This window comes from Rhynchophorus ferrugineus, unplaced genomic scaffold (genome assembly GCF_030347505.1).
Source record: "Rhynchophorus ferrugineus isolate W39M unplaced genomic scaffold, kcgeb_rfMv2 rfM10, whole genome shotgun sequence".
Taxonomy (NCBI): domain Eukaryota; kingdom Metazoa; phylum Arthropoda; class Insecta; order Coleoptera; family Curculionidae; genus Rhynchophorus; species Rhynchophorus ferrugineus.
In genome coordinates, this window is record NW_027472589.1 from 9211114 (window position 1) to 9230910 (window position 19797).

Below are 19797 nucleotides of genomic sequence, written 5' to 3' on the forward strand. Positions count from 1 at the left end.
AAAAATCGGATTTCTTAATTGTCCGTCCCTTATCAATCTTGATTTTGTTTTTTTTTCTGCCCCCGGGCCCCAAGCTCGATCGAGACAACGGAAGCGAGGAGGAATTCGGGCCCAGAAAAAGAAGTTGATGACTGAAAGTAGGTAGATTTAGAGGAGGAGGAGAAGAAGGAGGAGGAGGAGGAGGAAAAGGGGGAGATATGGTCGTTTGTTCCTGGAATATGACGAGAATCGGTAATTACGAATACCGAAAAAAAGGAAAATGTTGATAAGAAAAAGTTATTGAAAGTTTACTGTCCTAACACGTTGTCGTTTTATTATTCTCTGCTGTATTTAGTGTCCTTTATTCGTCTTTTCCTTTTTAAATCTCCTCTATGAATCATTATAATTAATATTGTAATAAATCATAAATAATCATATATTATTAACTCTCTTATCAACTGAACAAAAAACTAAACAAAAATATCTACGAAATTTTCGATAAGGACATTCACAGTAATAAAGTATAAGAACTATGTTCGTAGATAGAAATAATCACCATGAAATTCACAATGATGAGCATCGCATTGCCCTCCAGGAGCAACTATATTTGCTTAGTGAGTAATAAGAAGCAACATAGTGATAAATAGAGCGAAAACAGTGACGTAGTGTACAAAATACAGTATAGAAAAGATAGAAAAATCTAAGCTGTCAATTCTTAATCACACCCAAGAATTTGGTCATTTTGCCCAAACTTCATATAAATCAAGTTTAAGCCCTCATAAATATAAATATCACGAAGTAAAGGTGAATGATACTCAATTTTAGTCGACTAAACTAGAAGATACGTGCCTTTAAAATACGTAATTCCAGTAATCAATTAACTTGCTGAACAATTCAGCTTGTTATATTTAAACTTAAGATACGAGCATTTTTAGTAATCGTATGAAATGAACATGTCCCAACTTTAGTGTGCCTTGATTATTTCTTTGATTATTTCACGTAAATAAATCAAAAGGACAGCATATTTGTTTGGTATATGCAATATTCGAGCGTTTAGCAGATAATATAGCCCTAAAAGTGATTTGCCTTGGATCTAAAAAGTTGATGAACACACAGAAATATTCTGCAGGAAAGATGAGTTTTGTAACCAGCGCATTCCTCCTTCTATGTTTATTGGTCTCAAGTAAATATGAGAAATATGACTTAGATATTATAGGAGTGGTTGATTATAATTTTTGGCAAAATAAATTTTTTTAAGACAACGATAAAAATTATGGGAAAAATATTTATCGTATAAAGAATCATTAAAACTATATCTTTAGGAATAAAAGAACGATTCAGTTCCTGCAAAAATTTTCCTCAATATATTTTTTCCAGCGCATTTTTTAGCATTCATTGTTTGAAAATATGAGGCCAGAAAAAAAGAATAAGAATATAGGGAAGATGAGACTAAAGAAGACCTGAATATAAAAACCATTTTTACAAAAACAAAAGAAAATAAAGCCATAAAAACGAAACACAAAAATAATAAAAAATTGGTTAAAAGGCACGCTATTATAAAAAAAGACAAAAGATATAGCGAATGAAGTGACAGACCAAAGAGAACACTACCAGTCCAGATAGTGAAAGAAAAATCATAAAAATAAACTCAAGAAAGAAATAACACAAATAAATGGAAGAGTATAATTAAAAAAACTAAAAAGAACCAATACAAACGCACAGGTGAGAAGTACGAACAATATTAAAATAATTTTTACTGTTGTCAGACATATATATTATTATATTTCCATTGTGCCTACGACCAAATATCAATATCAAAATATTATTATTAATTATTAAGTGGCTTAAAAAATAATAAAAATTCGGGATCCAAACTTTTTTGGTATATAAGATACGAATCTCAAAGGTATTCAGTGAAACTCAAATCAAATTAAGATGCAAACAATTTCAATGTGGTAGAAATGCGATACCTTGCTAATGAGTGATTTAGCACTGTAACGAAGTATAAAAGATAACACACAAGTAATATTACATGGTGGAATTAAATGAATGAAGACGGCAATGAGGAGCTAATAGGGAAATAATAAATTACAATAACACCTTAAATCTTCTTAGAGATAAACACTGAAAGAAGGAGATACAGTATGGAAGGAACAAAAGCCTCAATCTCATTCCTTCGCATCAACATTTAATACAAAGAATAATCGCAAACGAATAATTTGTTATTAATGAAAGAAATTTCGAGCCCATGCTCGGCGGCGTAAAATTAGCGACGGAATATATTCAAACAATAACCCGAAATCCTTTGTTGTTCGCGGAGAAAGTAAATATATTATTATTTTCTTATCTGTAATCCTTTGTACGAACAATACGTTTAACGGCACCCCCCTTATGAACTTCAATTAGTCGCAAAACTTGACGCTCCCCCATCTCCCACGGGCGTTCCACCGCTGCCGCCGCCGCCGCCTCCGCCACCCCCTCCTCCCTACGGCGGTCTTCCATTTTCATCCTTTTCAGAGCTCCGACACCCGGAGCTCCTCCGAGGGAGGAGGAGAGTCGTCTTACAGGCAATATCGGCGTCATGGAAAAAGACCGTTACGTAATACGAGCTTATTGTCGGGTAAATAGAGAAAAGATCGCGTCGACGGTGGCGCCGTCTGCCAACAGAGACCAGAATCAACTGGAAACCGTTCCCGTCGCTAAATTAAAGTTTACGCTCGTGCGGGAATTTAATAACCCTCTGTGTCGGTCGTCGTACAGTTTTGTCTTTATCACAATATCGAAATAGCAAAAACACAAGTAAAATTAAAGAAATATATAAAAGCTGACGGAGAACTTAAATATTTGATCTACAGATGGCGCTTCCAAAAAATTAGATGTACGTTCAACCGAAAAGTTTGACTGTTTCAATGACAAACACACTCAAGTTCTGAAAAACAGCTGATATACCTCAAGGGTTTCTGTTCGTCACATTTTACATCAAAGTAAGGGAAAGCTTTGTTTCAAATACATAAATTTCACTGAACGTTAGTTGGATGGCTTAAAGTCTGAAATAATACAAACAAACACATAACTAGCGCTGGGAACTATCGACTGAAAATAGTAGAAACACCCCATAGTCGCGAAACAGTCGAACTAGTCGATAATAAGAAAAAAACTAGCGACCAAAAATAGTAATTACTATTTCGGCTGTTTTTCTAGTCGGTAATGACAGACGAATTATTTAATAAACTTCTCAGTTATTGTTTTATATTCCCACACCCTCATGTTAATTAATAAAAATATTTTAATTAATTATTCAATGTATTCCAGTAATTCTACATTGTATTTCAAAAAGACGTTTTACAAACATACAGAAGACGTTGCAAAAGCTACATAAGACTAAATAAGCAAAGGAGCTAAATTAAGAAAAAAAGAAAACGTGGCGAAAATATATATTATACCCTTAACAAAATCAATCAATTATCAATAAAAACCCGCCGTAAAGGAAACAGGAACCTTCCACTATAATGACAACACAAAAAGAAATGTTCATTATATAATTAGTAAAAGCGATGACAAGAAAAAGGCTTCTAGTGCGGCAAGAAGTAATTATTGAGTGTCAAAAATTTGTTATTGAAAAGAATCGGGAAATCTTTCTACTGTTGATACTTAAAACAGCTGCATCTAATACTGAATCTGTTAATATTTCCAGAACTTTGCAACATAAACTGTCTTATTGCGATTTAAGTACGCTCTCCAAGTGTAGTGGTGGAGGAAGGACGGTGGTGATCTAGAAAGGTTCAAATTTTATTTATGAAATAAAATAGATAAATGTGAAAGAGAGAAACTGTACTAGTAACCTTACAGTAGAACAATATGTGGAAGTATCTCCATATCCATATCCCCTTTGGTATATATTCATGTACAAGCCTTCCATCACTGATCTTTAGGAAAATCAATGAAGAAAACACCAAGAAAAAAAAAAGAAGAAAAATCTAGCTAATAACTGAAACCGCTTAAATATAATAAGAAATAGGAAACAAATTCAGGACAAGAAAAATCTACATTTACAAGATATTAAACTAGTCAGAATATATCGTAAGTCTGCCGACAAGCATATACCTCTGATATAAGTCTCCCTAAACCACAAAACTACTAAATAATTACGTGATTATGTGACAATTAGTTCATATATTATTTTTCAAGTTAACTATTAATTTATAAGTATTATATTGAAATACGTAATACGAGCAACTACTTAGATTAAAACATTAATTATGTTGAGTTAATATTAATAAAACAAAACTAATACCAATTAAAATTATTCATTTTATTTACTGGCCTACTATTGACGTATAGCTCGTATATTTCTGCATATTACTGTATATTACTGGTATATTATTATAAATAAAAAATGCAAGAGCTATTAAAAAAATAGTAATAAGCTGCATTATTTCATCTATTTACCCATTTACTGATTCACCCACCCTAGAACTACAACATTCGATATAATTTTAACATTTAACCTTTCATATAAAAAGTATTTTTATTCATAAATTATCTCAAAAACTCTATCAACAATTAACTAGTAAACATTGTAAAATTGAAAAAATTGGACTAATGGTATGAGATAATAGCAATAGATAAGAAAAAAATAGTAAAGTAATTTTAGTTCTTATATAAAACGAAAACAAGAGTAAATTTCTTGACAAACCCTTAAGGGCATCGACAATCACCATAATAACTGTGGAGTAAAATATTGAACAAGAATGAATCAGAGTCGAAACTGAGTTTTGTAGGCAGCGACGTCTGTTGGCCGAAAGATAAAACTCCCACTGGACAAGGTGGAGGCTAGGTCCGAATGGGACGAGTGAACCGTGATGGTCGACAACGAACAGTCGGTCGTGCTCGGATAGGGGGCTTTTGTGCAGGCTGAAAGCTTTTCCTCGGATAAGGAGGTCGAAATTGGCTAGACTGGAATTGTTTTTTATATGCTTTCGTACCCTTTCAGATTTCCATGTCCGTAACATTTAGGCTTTTTTCTTGTATTCAAGCAACCTAAACGAATTATTAAAAAGTACTTTAATGAAACTATATTAGATTTACAAAGAAGAAATACTTGGAATATTAAGATCAGGACGTAAAAATAGGAAAACAACTACATGTTGATGAAGAATTAGTAGATTGAAAACAGTTTTTGAGACCCATTTCCAAGACGAGAAAATGGACACTTAAACCTAACCAAACTGTCATGTAAAATAGCTCGTTATAGTTAATATTTGTTCTATTTCTGACTGATACCATTTGGTCTAGCAAGGAATCAGTTCCATTTGTATAAAGATAAAAATAAAATCTAGTATAGTCTTAAAAGAAGACTTACTTTTGCATCACAAAAATGAAAAAAATGTTAAAAACAAATAAGATATTTAACGAAGACTTGTATACACCTTGCAAGGAAAAATATTTCTTTCATTTAAAAGAAAGATATATATATATATATATATATATATATATATATATATATATATATATATATATATATACATATACATATATATATATATATATATATATATATATATATATATATACATATATATATATATATATATATATATATATATACATATACATATATATATATATATATATATATATATATATATATATATATATATATATACAGATAAATAAACCGTAACATTTACTCTAATTGTATTATTAAATGTTTTGTTCTACCACTGTGAAAATTACTATTAATTGTTAATTAATATTATTAATTAAATTATTAAGTATGTAAAAAAATCAGTAAATTGACAATTGATATAATTCAAAGGAGTTTAATGTCATAAAAGATCTCTGGAAAATCAATATTAAATAATTGAAATATTCCTATTTTTTTAATGCCGACCTTATTTCAATAAATATAATTAAAATAGTAGAATAACCTATTCTAATATACCTATACATAAGCTGCACTAATGTACTATTAAAAACGCTGTAAATAATATTACTTAAAGTAATATAAGATATATGTTGATAATCTCTTTGATATAAAATATGTGCTCTTATATATAAAAATAAACTAGTCGTTCAGTTTATTAAAAAAAGGAATTGAGATGTTTATATTTAATCATCATTTAGTTATACCACTAATGACTAGTTTCTTCATTTAAATGAAAATTATTCTAAAAAATACTTACTAATATCGACCACGTTACTATAAATTCACCACACTACTTATTGCAGTACTTCAGACCAAATGACTGAAGATACTAAAAGGAATAAAACAATTGCTGGCACCATCACGCTGCGCTGATAAGCCGACGTTTTTGTTAATTTTTTTTTATATTGCGGTTAAGCCGAACTGATATACGATGTGCCTGCATTTGTTTACGATATATCGACGAAAAGTTTTGATTTTAATGTTCAACTATTTACGATAATAAATATATTATTTTATGGATATTTTACGGACTATAAACATGTTTATATTAAATGTTTTAAATGAGTTTTATAAAAAAAAATAAACGTAACAAACGTTAATAACCAAATTCATCTTTATTTAAATATTTTGTATTATTATTTAAATATTTGTATACTATTACGTAAAGTAATAAAAATTACAAGCTTTGATATGAATATTGTTATAAATGTCCTAAAAATGAGTATGACCATGAATATTCTTGTTAACTATATCAAAATAACCACTTCTAACACAGCAACACCTTTAGAAGATTTTATCAGTTAATTAAAAAGGAATAATGAAAATTCTAGCAAATAATGTTTTATGAACAGGTAATTTGAGATCTTTGTAGCTTTAAGCTCAGTCAGAGTTATATATTATAATTAAAAACATCGTAAAAAAGTACCGATATATATATATATATATATATATATATATATATATATATATATATATATATATATATATATATATATATATATATATATATATATATATAATATACAATGTATTTCACTTAATCAGATGACTGAAAAATTGACATTACGTAATGAATATATGCGTCAATTTTTCTTGGTATATATAGATTTTCTCCAATAGTTGAATTTTTAAACTAAACATACCCCAATGTTATTGATTACATTTCGTCATTTATCGGGTAGAATTATAATGCTGAGGATTGAAGAACAGTCAAATTGATTCCGCCGGGAGAATAATAAAGTTTGACTCAATACAGTTTTATGGCTAGTTAATAGCTCCACACCAATTTTTTTTTTAATTACTCTTCGTGAGTCCACAATCTGCCCTATTGGCAATAAGTACTAACAATAAACTACTAACAATAAACTACAGAAAAAATATGAACGTTGTATATAAAAACATAGCGGCCCGCTCCGACTTTGCACGGGCATAAAATATATATGCCTATGTCACTCAATGAAAACATGATTAAAATCGATCCAGTATTTTTGGTTCATTCATTACTGCCCTTGGCCTGCACGCATTAAATTTGGAGTAAAACAATTCCTCTTCCCCTATACTTACTATGAAGATTTCCTGCTATCTTTGGAATATCTAAATTCATACAATTTTTATTACATTACACATTTTTAAACGCAAATTTTAAATTTGTAATATCTCCGAAAATATTTGTTTAATTTACATGCTGTAAGGAACCATATTGATCTATATTAATTGCACACTGTATTTAAGGTACTTAATTCGATAAGGATTAATGCCGTATTGCTTAAAATAGCTTCGTAAATAAGCCATTTTCTCACGTAAAAAGTAAACAATAAAAATGGTTAATGTGGGTTATCCCTAAAAGATAAACATATACCATCGCGGACTTTTTTGTAGACCTTTTTATGGTGTACAATACTGTAGTACATTAATTTGATCTAACTCGTAGGGTTAGGCAGCGTTTTTGCTAATTGATAAATAAGCCTAAAAAATAGGTTAATTTACGACATCACGTTAGAAACCTCTAAAATTAGCAATGTTGCCTTAGTATATTATGCATGTATTATACATATAAACCTTCCTCTTGAATCACTCTATCTATTGAAAAAAACCGCATCAAAATCCGTTGCGTAGTTTTAAAGATTTAAGCGCACATAGGGATATAGGGACAGAAAAGGAGACTTTGTTTTATACTATACTATATATTACATATACATGGCATGTAGAAAATCACTTCATTAAGCAATCTTCTGTAGCACCAATATGAACACTGATATTTAAAAAACCTCACCAAATTTCCCTTTTATTCGTCTTTCGCGTCAAACACTAGAAAGAAAGCGAACGAAGCATTATCCGGCAGCACATTTTGATAAAGTATATTCATCAAGCGCGACTGGTTACAATAATATTGCAAATTACAGAGCAATTTGTTACTAATTTTCTTAATTTCCGGAAACAAAAAGAATTCGAAACACTACTCTAGTGGTATCGCTATTATCTGTGTTTCTTGGGTAATGTCAAGTAAACTCCATCTATTGGAAGAAGTGGCATACATATTTAGGCCTAATCCATCATATTAAATTGTAAAAGGCCGAAATAAAGTAACATTTAGAGAGCGAGATTTAATAAAATAATATAAGAAATGGCCAAATTTATAATAACTTTAAGTATCAACCATAAAAAGTTGCATATTGAGTCGAAGCTGATCTGAAATCTACTCAGATAAACTGAGTAATTAAATATTTCGTGAGATGCTTTAAACCAGCTTCCTGACGAGCTTTGTATCGACACACCAACAGGAGATGGTAATCAGAACACAAAAAGCCGGCTTGGCGGCGCAGTGGTAAAGGCGATAGGACGGTCCTCCTACTGTTGCAATAGCTGCGGGTTCGAATCATGCTGGGGCATGGTCGTAAATTTATGTTTGTGATTGCTTAAAATTTGTGATTGTCCTAGGCAGGAGTGTTAAATCCGACAAGGAAAATGATCTCAGTCACGCCAGTAATCAGGCGGGGTAAGACCGGATGTTTTCTGGGATGATTTCTAAAGTTGGCCACTCGCCAGTCGGTAGGCTTAATGCTGCGGATCGTGGTTTGGAGCCCACGTTAAACTGTAGGTCCAGTCCAAATAAACCTCTAGTTGAAAAAAAGAACACAAAAATGTAGAAAACTAGCAGAAACGCTGTTGTGTTTCCCTGTAGGTCATTCTCTCAGTTATTTCTTATTTAATTAATATATTGTTACTAGTCGTTTCCGTCTAACCTACAATTTGTCTTTATGCTAAGTTAAATCTAGGTATATAAATAGAAGGACCCATCGGCCCTAACTTAGTCTCTGGTGAAATAATGTTTATACATGCCACTGTTGAATTTTTTAATATATGCATCTGACTAAACAACACTACAAAAGATTAGATGGTTTGATTCTTTTGAGTCTGTGTCTTGTTCTGGTGGTATCCAAAAGTTGCAATATTTTAATATTAGTATGAGAATGGAGTCTTTCCTAATGCCCCCATGCAATTCTCTTGATTTCTTGCCTAACGGTGGGTATCTGAAGGTCTCGATGTAGGTAATCAGTCCTATAGTATTTGGATGCACCCACAATACCTCTCAGGACTTTGTTCTGAAAAATTTGTATTTTATTAATGTTACTCTTTGCAGAACATCCCCATAATTGGGGGAACTCCATATGTCCATATAGGTTTCAATATTTGCTTATATAATAGCAATTTATTATGTACTGATAATTGTGATTTTCCTCCAATAAGCCAGTACGTTTTTCTATATTTCAGTTCCAGTTCTTTTCCTTTCTTATTTATATGTTCCTTCCAGCGAAGTTTTGCATCGAGATTCATTCCTAGATCTTTAGCGTTGTTGCTATATGGAATAATAGTGGTATTTAATGTTATTGGCGCTTGTATGGTCTGTTTATTGGTGAACTGCACATGTACAGATTTACTTTCATTAATTCTTATTTTCCAAGCTTGTGTCCAATCATTTATATTGTCACTTGCCTGTTGTAATTTTCGTGAGGCTTCTTCACTATTGTCTCCGACTACTATAATCACAGTATCATCAGCAAATATAGCCATCGTGATATTTTCCATTTGTGGTATATCACAAGTGTAAAGTAGATAAAGCATTGGTCCCAGTACACTTCCTTGTGGTACACCTGCTTTAGCTCTTTTTATTGTAGAGTAAGCTTCTTCTTGTTTGACTCTAAACATTCTGGTTGTAATGTATGATTTTAATAGTTCGGTGTGTTGTTTTGGTAGCATTTTCTGTAGTTTATGAACAAGGCCTTCATGCCAAACCTTATAGAAGGCTTGTGCTACATCTAGGAATATAGCTCAGCATACGTTTTGACTTTCGTAGGCTTTTTCAATAACATCTGTTATTCTGTGGACCTGTTCAATTGTTGAGTGTTTATTAATAAACCCAAACTGGTGAGTTGGTATTAGGTTTTCTCTCTCTATGATCGGTTTTATTACTTTCAACAGGAGTTTTTCAAAAACCTTAGATATTACTGGCAGTAATGATATAGGTCTATAGGATTTTATTTCGTTTGGTAAGTTCCCAGGTTTTGGAATAATAATTTCCGCCATCTTCCAAATCCCTGGGACATGTTTTAATCTAAATGCTGTATTGATCAAGTTGGTGAGTTGTAGTTTTTGCAGTAATTCTCCTGTTATTAAATCGTAGCCTGGTCTCTCAGTTATAACATAATTTTTTGACCCAGAAGAACAATAATAAAACCTGAACACGGTACATTTAACGTCGTTTCTCCAACGAAGGCACGAACGAACGAATCGGGCCCCCCGTTATGTTCGAGTCCGCGCCTAATCTAATATTTTAGGAAAATATTTCGGCAGCGTCAACCGCGGAGACAAAGGACGGCGACGACACATCCCGCACGCCCGTAAGGGCGGTCCTAATTGGTTTAAGTGCGAGAATATTAAGGCGAAAATGTCGCGGCTGAGTTGATTTAACATTCGGCGGGGCCGCGGGGGGAGCGTCATAATCGCTTTTGTTAGACTAATTCGGCGAATAAAGTCGCGATTTTAGATGGGAGTCAGCACGCGGCGGTTCTCGTCCCCAAATCTGATTTCGGCTGGTGCGATGAGAGGGGAGGCGAACTCGCTATCCAAGGCACGAATTTGTTCCTCGATATATTGTTCGTTTTCGATACAGAGATTATTATATACTCGTATCAGATGCTGTATTGTCAAAAATATCTTTGTGTAATTAGCTGGATGACTATAACAAAGAATTACAAAACTAGTAATCCAAAATAAAAAAAAAGAACAAAAAATTTCAATATTCACCATGTTAAGTCAAACATCAATAGAAGCGTTACGAAACATTGACGTCACTTATCGTTTTCCAACCATCATTTCCACATTCCAACGTTTGAACTTTGTAGCGTCCCTCAATTTCATTTAGGTTTTTTATCGTTTATTTCAGAGTTAACCGGTCAATTGAGAAAACCCCCACCTACCATAGTAAAACAATTTTTTGGCATTTTTTTTTATTCAACATAACTCCCTTCAAGGGTGATATACTGGTTATAACGACCCTCCAACTTTTCGATACAATTTTTGTAGTACGATCAGTCTTTTCCTTCAAAATTGGCCTCAGTTTCGGCGATCACCTCTTCATTCGACGAAAATTTCCTCCCAGCGAGCATTCTTTTGAGATCTGGGAACAGGAAATAGCCGCTGGAGGCCAGATCTGGAGAATCCGGTGAATGAGGAAACAATTCGAAGCCCAATTCATAGACTTTTGACATCGTTTTCACTGACTTGTGACACGGTGCATTGTCTTGGAGTAGCAGCACTTTCTTTTCCATTAAATGCGGCCGTTTTCCGGCGATTTCGTCTTTCAAATGGTCCAATAAAGCTATGTAATAGTCGCAGTTAATGGTCCTTCCTTTTTCAAGGTAGTTAATGAAAACTATTCCATGTGCATCCCAAAATACAGACGCCAAACCTTTTCCCACGCTTTGGAGCGGATTCATCGTGGGCAGCCTACTCGGATGACTATCGACTGGACTTTGGATTAAAATTATGAAGCCATATTTCATCCATTGACGCATATCGACGCAAAATCTCGGGTTTATTACACTTGATCATCTTCAAACTCTGCTCAGAATCATCAACTCGTCGTTGTTTTTGGTTAAGAGTGCGCTCACGCGGTACCCACTTTCCACAGAGATTTCTCATAACCAAATATTCGTGAATGATATGATGCACACGTTCGGTTGATATCTTTAGAGTGTCTGCTATTTCATTCAATTTCAATTTACGGTCAATCAAAATCATTTTATGGATTTTTTAAATATTGTCGTCGGTAACAACCTCTTTTGGGCGTCCACTGCGTTCACTGTACTCATTTCACCACGTCTAAACTTAGCATACCAACCCTTGATGGTTGATTTTCCTGGGACAGTGTCCGGAAACAAGGCATCAAGCCAAGTTTTTGCTCCAACTGTATGTTTTCCCTTCAAAAAGCAATATTTTATCAATACGCAAAATTACTTTTTATCCATTTTTTTCACAATAACACAAGTTGCTTCACTCAAAATGCTATTATTCACCAACTAATGATCCGACAGCTGTCAAATTTACACATGCATCTTTTGAGGGTTAGGGCTAACTAAAAAACATATGGATTTAAGTCCTATATCATATTAATGATATATATATATATATATATATATATATATATATATATATATATATCACTCAATGAAAACATGATTAAAATCGATCCAGTATTTTTGGTTCATTCATTACTGCCCTTGGCCTGCACGCATTAAATTTGGAGTAAAACAATTCCTCTTCCCCTATACTTACTATGAAGATTTCCTGCTATCTTTGGAATATCTAAATTCATACAATTTTTATTACATTACACATTTTTAAACGCAAATTTTAAATTTGTAATATCTCCGAAAATATTTGTTTAATTTACATGCTGTACGGAACCATATTGATCTATATTAATTGCATACTGTATTTAAGGTACTTAATTCGATAAGGATTAATGCCGTATTGCTTAAAATAGCTTCGTAAATAAGCCATTTTCTAACGTAAAAAGTAAACAATAAAAATGGTTAATGTGGGTTATCCATATGGGAAAAAGATAAACATATACCATCGCGGACTTTTTTGTAGACCTTTTTATGGAGTACAATACTGTAGTACATTAATTTGATCTAACTCGTAGGGTTAGGCAGCGTTTTTGCTAATTGCTAAATAAGCCTAAAAAATAGGTTAATTTACGACATCACGTTAGAAACCTCTAAAATTAGCAATGTTGCCTTAGTATATTATGCATGTATTATCCATATAAACCTTCCTCTTGAATCACTCTATCTATTGAAAAAAACCGCATCAAAATCCGTTGCGTAGTTTTAAAGATTTAAGCGCACATAGGGATATAGGGACAGAAAAGGCGACTTTGTTTTATACTATGTAGTGATATATATCACAGTTCAGTCACCAGTCCATGTTCTTCCATAAATATTTGCTATACAGTAAAAATGCATCTTTTAATAAATTCCAATTAATAAAGGATATGTGAGGCTATATTCTCATACGGCATTCCTTTACCACCATATATAGTTATTTGTATAGAATCTTATACCATTCATGAAGATAGATATATTCCAGCGAGCATAATAAAAACTAAGTTAAATAAGAGAGCCCGGTGCATCTGCAGCTCTCAGGAGAACGAGATAAAGAACGCAGAAAAAACGCGCAGTATTCATTAGAGACGTTGTTTTGTAGGTCAAGTATGGCGCGCTAAATACATCCTGACACATATTAACTCATAATCGCTTAATACAGATAAACGAGCTATGCGTTCGCGCTATGCATTTTACAGGAAAAATACCTTCACAAACAGGAATGAATATTTATGAGACACGAGCAGTAATGGTTGTTCAAGGTCCCAGTCGTTTCTCATCTCCACAAATTTCGGACGTAATTTTTCTTCGGGACTGGATCAATAACGGTTATTTGATAACCTGTTGATTCTATAGCAAATTTAACCGTAACTCTTTGAATAATATGGTTCAGCGAATGTATATTATGCTTTCTATATGGCTTAAATTGAAGAAAATACTGCGTTCTGTAATGTTAAAATATCATTCATCATTGGCATCCTTTTCATTGTGATTAATACTGTTCCTCCGAAATACTCCGATTTTATATGAACTGAAATAAGAAAAATAATTTAACAACACATCGCAGATAATCTATACATTTTATAATTGATGCAACTGTATTTAGATGCTTTACTGTGACATATTGTGATATATAAAACCATTTTAATTCCTTCTTCTGGAGGATACATTGTTCCACAACATCTCTGGATTTGGCGCATGTGCACTCTCAAGCATAGAGTAAACCATACAAAAAAAAACTATGTGAAATTATATTGCCCTCCTTTCGTAACAGCGATCCATTCTTTTCGAGTCAATCGGTACGTTCGATCAATCAAAACAACAAATCTAGAATATTTAAATTAAACTGTTTTGTTATTCTTGGTGGTGTAGCATACATTAGTTTAATTTTTTTTATTATTTAATTAATATATTGTTACTAGTCGTTTCCGTCTAACCTACAATTTGTCTTTATGGATAACTTAAATCTAGGTATATAACTAGGAGGACCCATCGGCCCTAACTCAGTCTCTGGTGAAATAATGTTTATACATGTCACTGCTGAATTTTTTAATATATACACCTCACTGTATAACACTACACAAGATCAGATGGTTTGATTCTTTTGAGTCTGTGTCCTGTTCTGATGGTATCCAAAAGTTGCAATATTTCAATATTAGTATGAGAATGGAGTCTTTCCTCATGCCCCCTTGCAATTCCCTTGATTTCTTGACTGTTTCAATGTTTGCTTATATAATAGCAATTTATTATGTATTGATAATTGTAATTTTCTTCCAATTAGCCACTACATTTTCCTATATTTCAATTCCAGTTCTTTTCTTTTCTTCTTTGTATGTTCACAAGTCTTGCATCGAGATTCTAGAATAGCTAGAATTTGTTGAGCATAAAATTCGAAGAATGTGAAATTCAGAGAATCGGAGAAGAAATTATACAGCATTTTGCTAACATGTAAGAGTAGTATACAGTGATACTTTGAAATAATTAAATTTGCTAACAAAAGTAGACCTGGGCTAAATAAACAAAACATAAAACTACTATAGCCGAATGATCTAATAACAAGGAAAATACAACGCATTATTATATAAGAATATAGGTAAATAAATTATTGTTTAGTAAATATAATCATGTATTGACTGAGATGTCTTTTTACTGCTTTCATATATAGCGGTGGTTTTTTCGTTTGGTTTTAACTATATTGGCTGTAGTTGATCTAAACGGTTTTGGACTTATTTATGATTTCTTGTTAATTATTCAAATATATAAATTTATTTAAATATGATGATTTTATAAAAATAGAAAGGCATATAGAAATTATTTTTATTATTTCATTGTATTCGATAATTTTTTAAATAAAATGTGTTATTTCAAAAGAAAACTTATTCTTTATTTCCCTCCTTATATATAGTTTCAACATTAAATCAATTATTTATCAAATATGTGTATATTTATTTATAAAAAAATAATGATGTCTAATATGTTTTTATAAAAATGGAATATCTGGACATATATAAATTATATTTTTATTATTTCATTTTATTCTATACCTTTTCAAATAAAATGTGTTATTCCAAAATTTTACCATTTTTATTTACTTCCTGAACCTGTTCCTATTTACCTGGTTATTATATTCGACATTAAATATAATAATCACGATAAAAAATAAGCAAATAAAGCTGTATATGCGCATGCACCAAATCCGGAGATGTTGTGGCGTAATGTATCCTTCATTCTGACGTCAGATCGTGCGCATACATGTGTCCACAAATTTACACACTTTGTGATCTTGTGATTGATTAAGTGTATATGGAGGAGATATTATTCATAATATGAACTTGATTTTGAAGAAAGTTTAACGTAGATACATATAATATAAGATATGATAGGATTATTGTACAACAATTTTCTGACCGTTTTTGCCCCTTCTTGTTCACGTTTTCTCCTTGGATATGCTACATCAGATTTTAATTTAATTTTAATAAATCAGTGATTCTGTATATTTATTGTCATAAATCCTATCACTGTAACCAACTTTTTCGTAAATATGAAAAGGTCCGAAGGTAAATAGCCTTACAACTTTCCAATATTGCTCAATTTGTTTAAAGATTTTTCTTACTAATTGGACTATATTATCGTTTGATTTGGAAAGTTAAAGAACTTTGTGTAGAAATTATGAAATGGAGCTCACAGTGCATTCCATGGAATTATTGTGAAAAATTTTCCATATTACTACCTATTCTATACATATCCTATAAGTATGATTCCGTAAGAGATTACGATCTAATAGCTGTAACTTCAAATATCAAGGTAAAATCTAAACTGCTAATCACAAAAATTGTGACAACTGGCATACAAACACCTTCCTGTACGAAGTTTTCATTTAGTACGTACAACTGAATTATCTTTAATAAAATTGCTTTTAGATCTTCATCATCGAAGTTTTGGGGTTAACCATTGTTATACTTCCGCTCTGCATATTTTTATGCACACTTCACCATCATAATTTGTTATAAAACATAAATTACAATAACAAAAATTAAACCCACCATCTACCACCTACAATATTATGAAAAAAAAAACAAAACTTCGGATAAATATCTGAGATAGTTTGTTTCTAACATTTAAATACCCAATAAAATTCATATGTAAATGTTTATCTTATTAGAATATGTTATTTTTCACCAAAACATTGAAGAACACCCGTGTTTTTACCATTAAGAATCTGGTAGTACTTAAATTTAAACTGCTTCAGATCGGTGCGGTCGCCAGCTTTAAGAGCACGTCAGAACACGGGCTGAAATTCCATATTCGACTTAATTAAAATATCGCAAATCCGTCTTGTAATTTACTTAGCCCTCGTTCAGTCCATTAATAAATTAGAGTCGGCGAACAGCGAGGGGCGCGCGGAGGGGCAGGAGACGCTAGCTGTCTCCCGGGACGCGAGGGGGACCCGAAACATCCCGTCCCGGTCGTCGAATACGCGAGAAACGGGGACGGAGGTTTGGGCGGCTCGTCCCGAATCCGTTTAAAATGTAGATATTTCCGCAAAAAATTAAAAAAAAAGTCATCTAACATCCGATATAAGTAAAAATTAATGAAAGAATGAAATAATTTCATTTTTAATGAAACGGACCTGGTGAAACGTGGTGATGTTGACGGTTCATTGATGAAACGCGAGCCCCAATAATACTGGAATTGTCAAAGTGGATTTAATAATGTCTCTGGATGACGACGTTCGAATCCTTAAGCCCCGCCGAGCTTCGGGAAACTCTAATTAGATCTATAATCATTTTTGCGTCGACCGATTCGTTCGAGAAAAGCCTTTAAGAAATTGAATATTGGCATTAATAAATTGACGACCCTGAATAATTATCGAGAATCTCATATGAGTGGAGGCGCTTACAGCTCAGCTATTGATACATTTTCTAATTGTGTGCACCCAATAGTAAATGTTCCCCAGAACCAATTTCCAGAGAAGTCGTCAGAACACTGGATCTCAATGTACGCAAATTGTTCCAAGATTTTATGGATACATACGCGATGAAGAATCTTTTGAAATTATTGGATTCCTCACAAGTTCTAAATAAATTAAGAAATGCAAATGCATCCCACGCAACCCACGTACAGCTCAATAATGTTATTTAAATTAAGAGGTACTAGCAAGCAAAAAAATTAAAATTAAAAAGAAAATATTTAATCAGAAGTAATGGGAATTCGGTTTTAAGGAAAAAAGGTCTAATATTCCGAAAGTATTTGAAAAACACAGAAAATGGTCCAGAAAATTTGATAGAGAGTTCAAAAGCTCGTTTAAAGTTTGCTTATTGAAAGCAAAATATTCTGTATCCATAATATGATCTGATCTAAATAAAAGTGAAACAATTAACAAGCACAACAGTGAAAAAACTATTTAGGTACCATTCATAATCTGACAGAGAAGGAAGATAATTTTAACAGATAATTTAGACAGAGTAGGGAGATAAATAGTTATGGGTTATACTGAAACAAAAAGGAGTAAGCGATAAAATGAGAAGAACAATTCTAAAAGCATCCTACTGCTGTAAAACTTATCATACTGATGTATTTACAGAGCCTCTCAGTAGCTTCAAGCAGAGCTAAGACAAGATAGAAGTCCAAGCCCATTTTAGCTCATAATATGTATGAAATAATAAAAATGTTAGATTAAAAATCCAGAATTTCACTTACGACATAAAATTATTAAAAAAATGAATTTAAATGAAGAAAAAAGATGAGATGTACTGGATAAGTAATCACTGATATCCATAAACAAATGGAGCTCGGTACTATAGAAATATGGGGTGAATATTAAAGCAAAATAAATATTTTCGTCACAGGAGGGCCAAAAGAAATAAAAAAAATAAGAACCATTGAAAAAAACATGAAGTATATTAAATTATATATAGGCAAATTCATAGATGAAAAGAGTGAGAAGTGGAGCAAATATAGACAGGATTAAGAATCTTAAGAATAGGAGTGTATAAAAAAGAGACAACTTAGTTGGTGAAGCGATTTACAGCCTATTGAATAGGCAAAACAGATTAAGGGAGTCTGGAGAAAATAACGAAAAGGAAAAAGAGCAGAAGATGTTCTAAGCGAACCTGGGACGAAGGCATCAGGAATATAGTGCAGAAAAGAAGAAAAACCCCGAACAGAAACCAAGCTTAATACACCTATATCACCAAGTGGCACAATTGATATAGAGAAAATAAAATGATTGATAATGAAATTAGCGTCTCAATATTACAATTCAGATTAAATCATTAACGAATAGATGATTAGATGATTATATATATATATATATATATATATATATATATATATATATATATATATATATATATATATATATATATATATATAAACAGGGACTAAAATACTGATTACATGGGGTCGTTCATCATCCATCTCTCCAATTAAAACTAGGAACACTCATGTTTATTTAATGGTTTCTACCGAACGAGTTAGATGAGAGAGGGGGACGGTGTTGGCGGCAAGGGGGGCGGAGGTGAAAAGCGGTATCGGACGGGAACACGACCAAGGCGGCACCCCGCGCGCCGACTCCAAATTAGGGATAAAGATTACTTGTAATTAACCGCGGTTAAATAAACATATCAGCCGTGTCGGGATTCCGTGGAAAATCCATAATTGGCCCACTCCGTAGTCTGTTGATGCCGCCGGCGCTTGGGCCGAATTAATTTCCTTGGATTTGCCTGCCACATATTCGCCCAGTGGGTTATTAAAAATTACACAAAACTACATCGAGATGATATTTTTTTAATCTCATACATCCCATTGTTATTTAAATAATGTTCTTTATGTTTACAAAGTGACGGACTGATATTTTTTCAATATTTAACCAGTTGATCATTAATCATTTAACATTATTTAAACAAGTACTATTCTATACTACTCACGCTTTACTATTGGCTTCTGAACATTTTTATCATATTGAACGTTGTGGCTAGTATCCAACCAGTGTTCGGTATTGAAAAGCTGACTGAACCACGTGCCAATAACTCACACATTGTTACTGTTGTTCTTGACTGACACTCCTACTTTACACACGTATTACTTTTAGCGAATCACTTATAGATGTGGGACTAGGAAGCCTTCCCTAGCTTTGATTTTGCCTTTTCCTGTTTCCTTTTACGCAGTAGGTGAGCAATGAGTCTTATTGCTCATTTAGTGGATATGCCTATATCCATC

At 32.5% G+C, this 19797-nt stretch overlaps 1 protein-coding gene across 6 annotated transcripts in view; it reads right to left on the reverse strand.

Annotated features, from left to right (window-relative positions):
* LOC143203554 (Krueppel-like factor 6) overlaps window positions 1-19797 on the reverse strand; it is a 696440-nt gene that overhangs the window by 272818 nt on the left and 403825 nt on the right. For 2 of the 6 annotated variants that reach the window (XM_076415755.1, XM_076415758.1), the window contains exon 1: window positions 6165-6203. The exons of 3 other annotated variants lie outside the window; for them this stretch is intronic. The gene's annotated coding sequence lies outside the window, so the exon portion shown is untranslated. Of the gene's footprint in view, window positions 1-6164; window positions 6219-19797 lie in introns of those variants that run through there. One more of the 6 variants, XM_076415760.1, reaches the window with a different exon arrangement.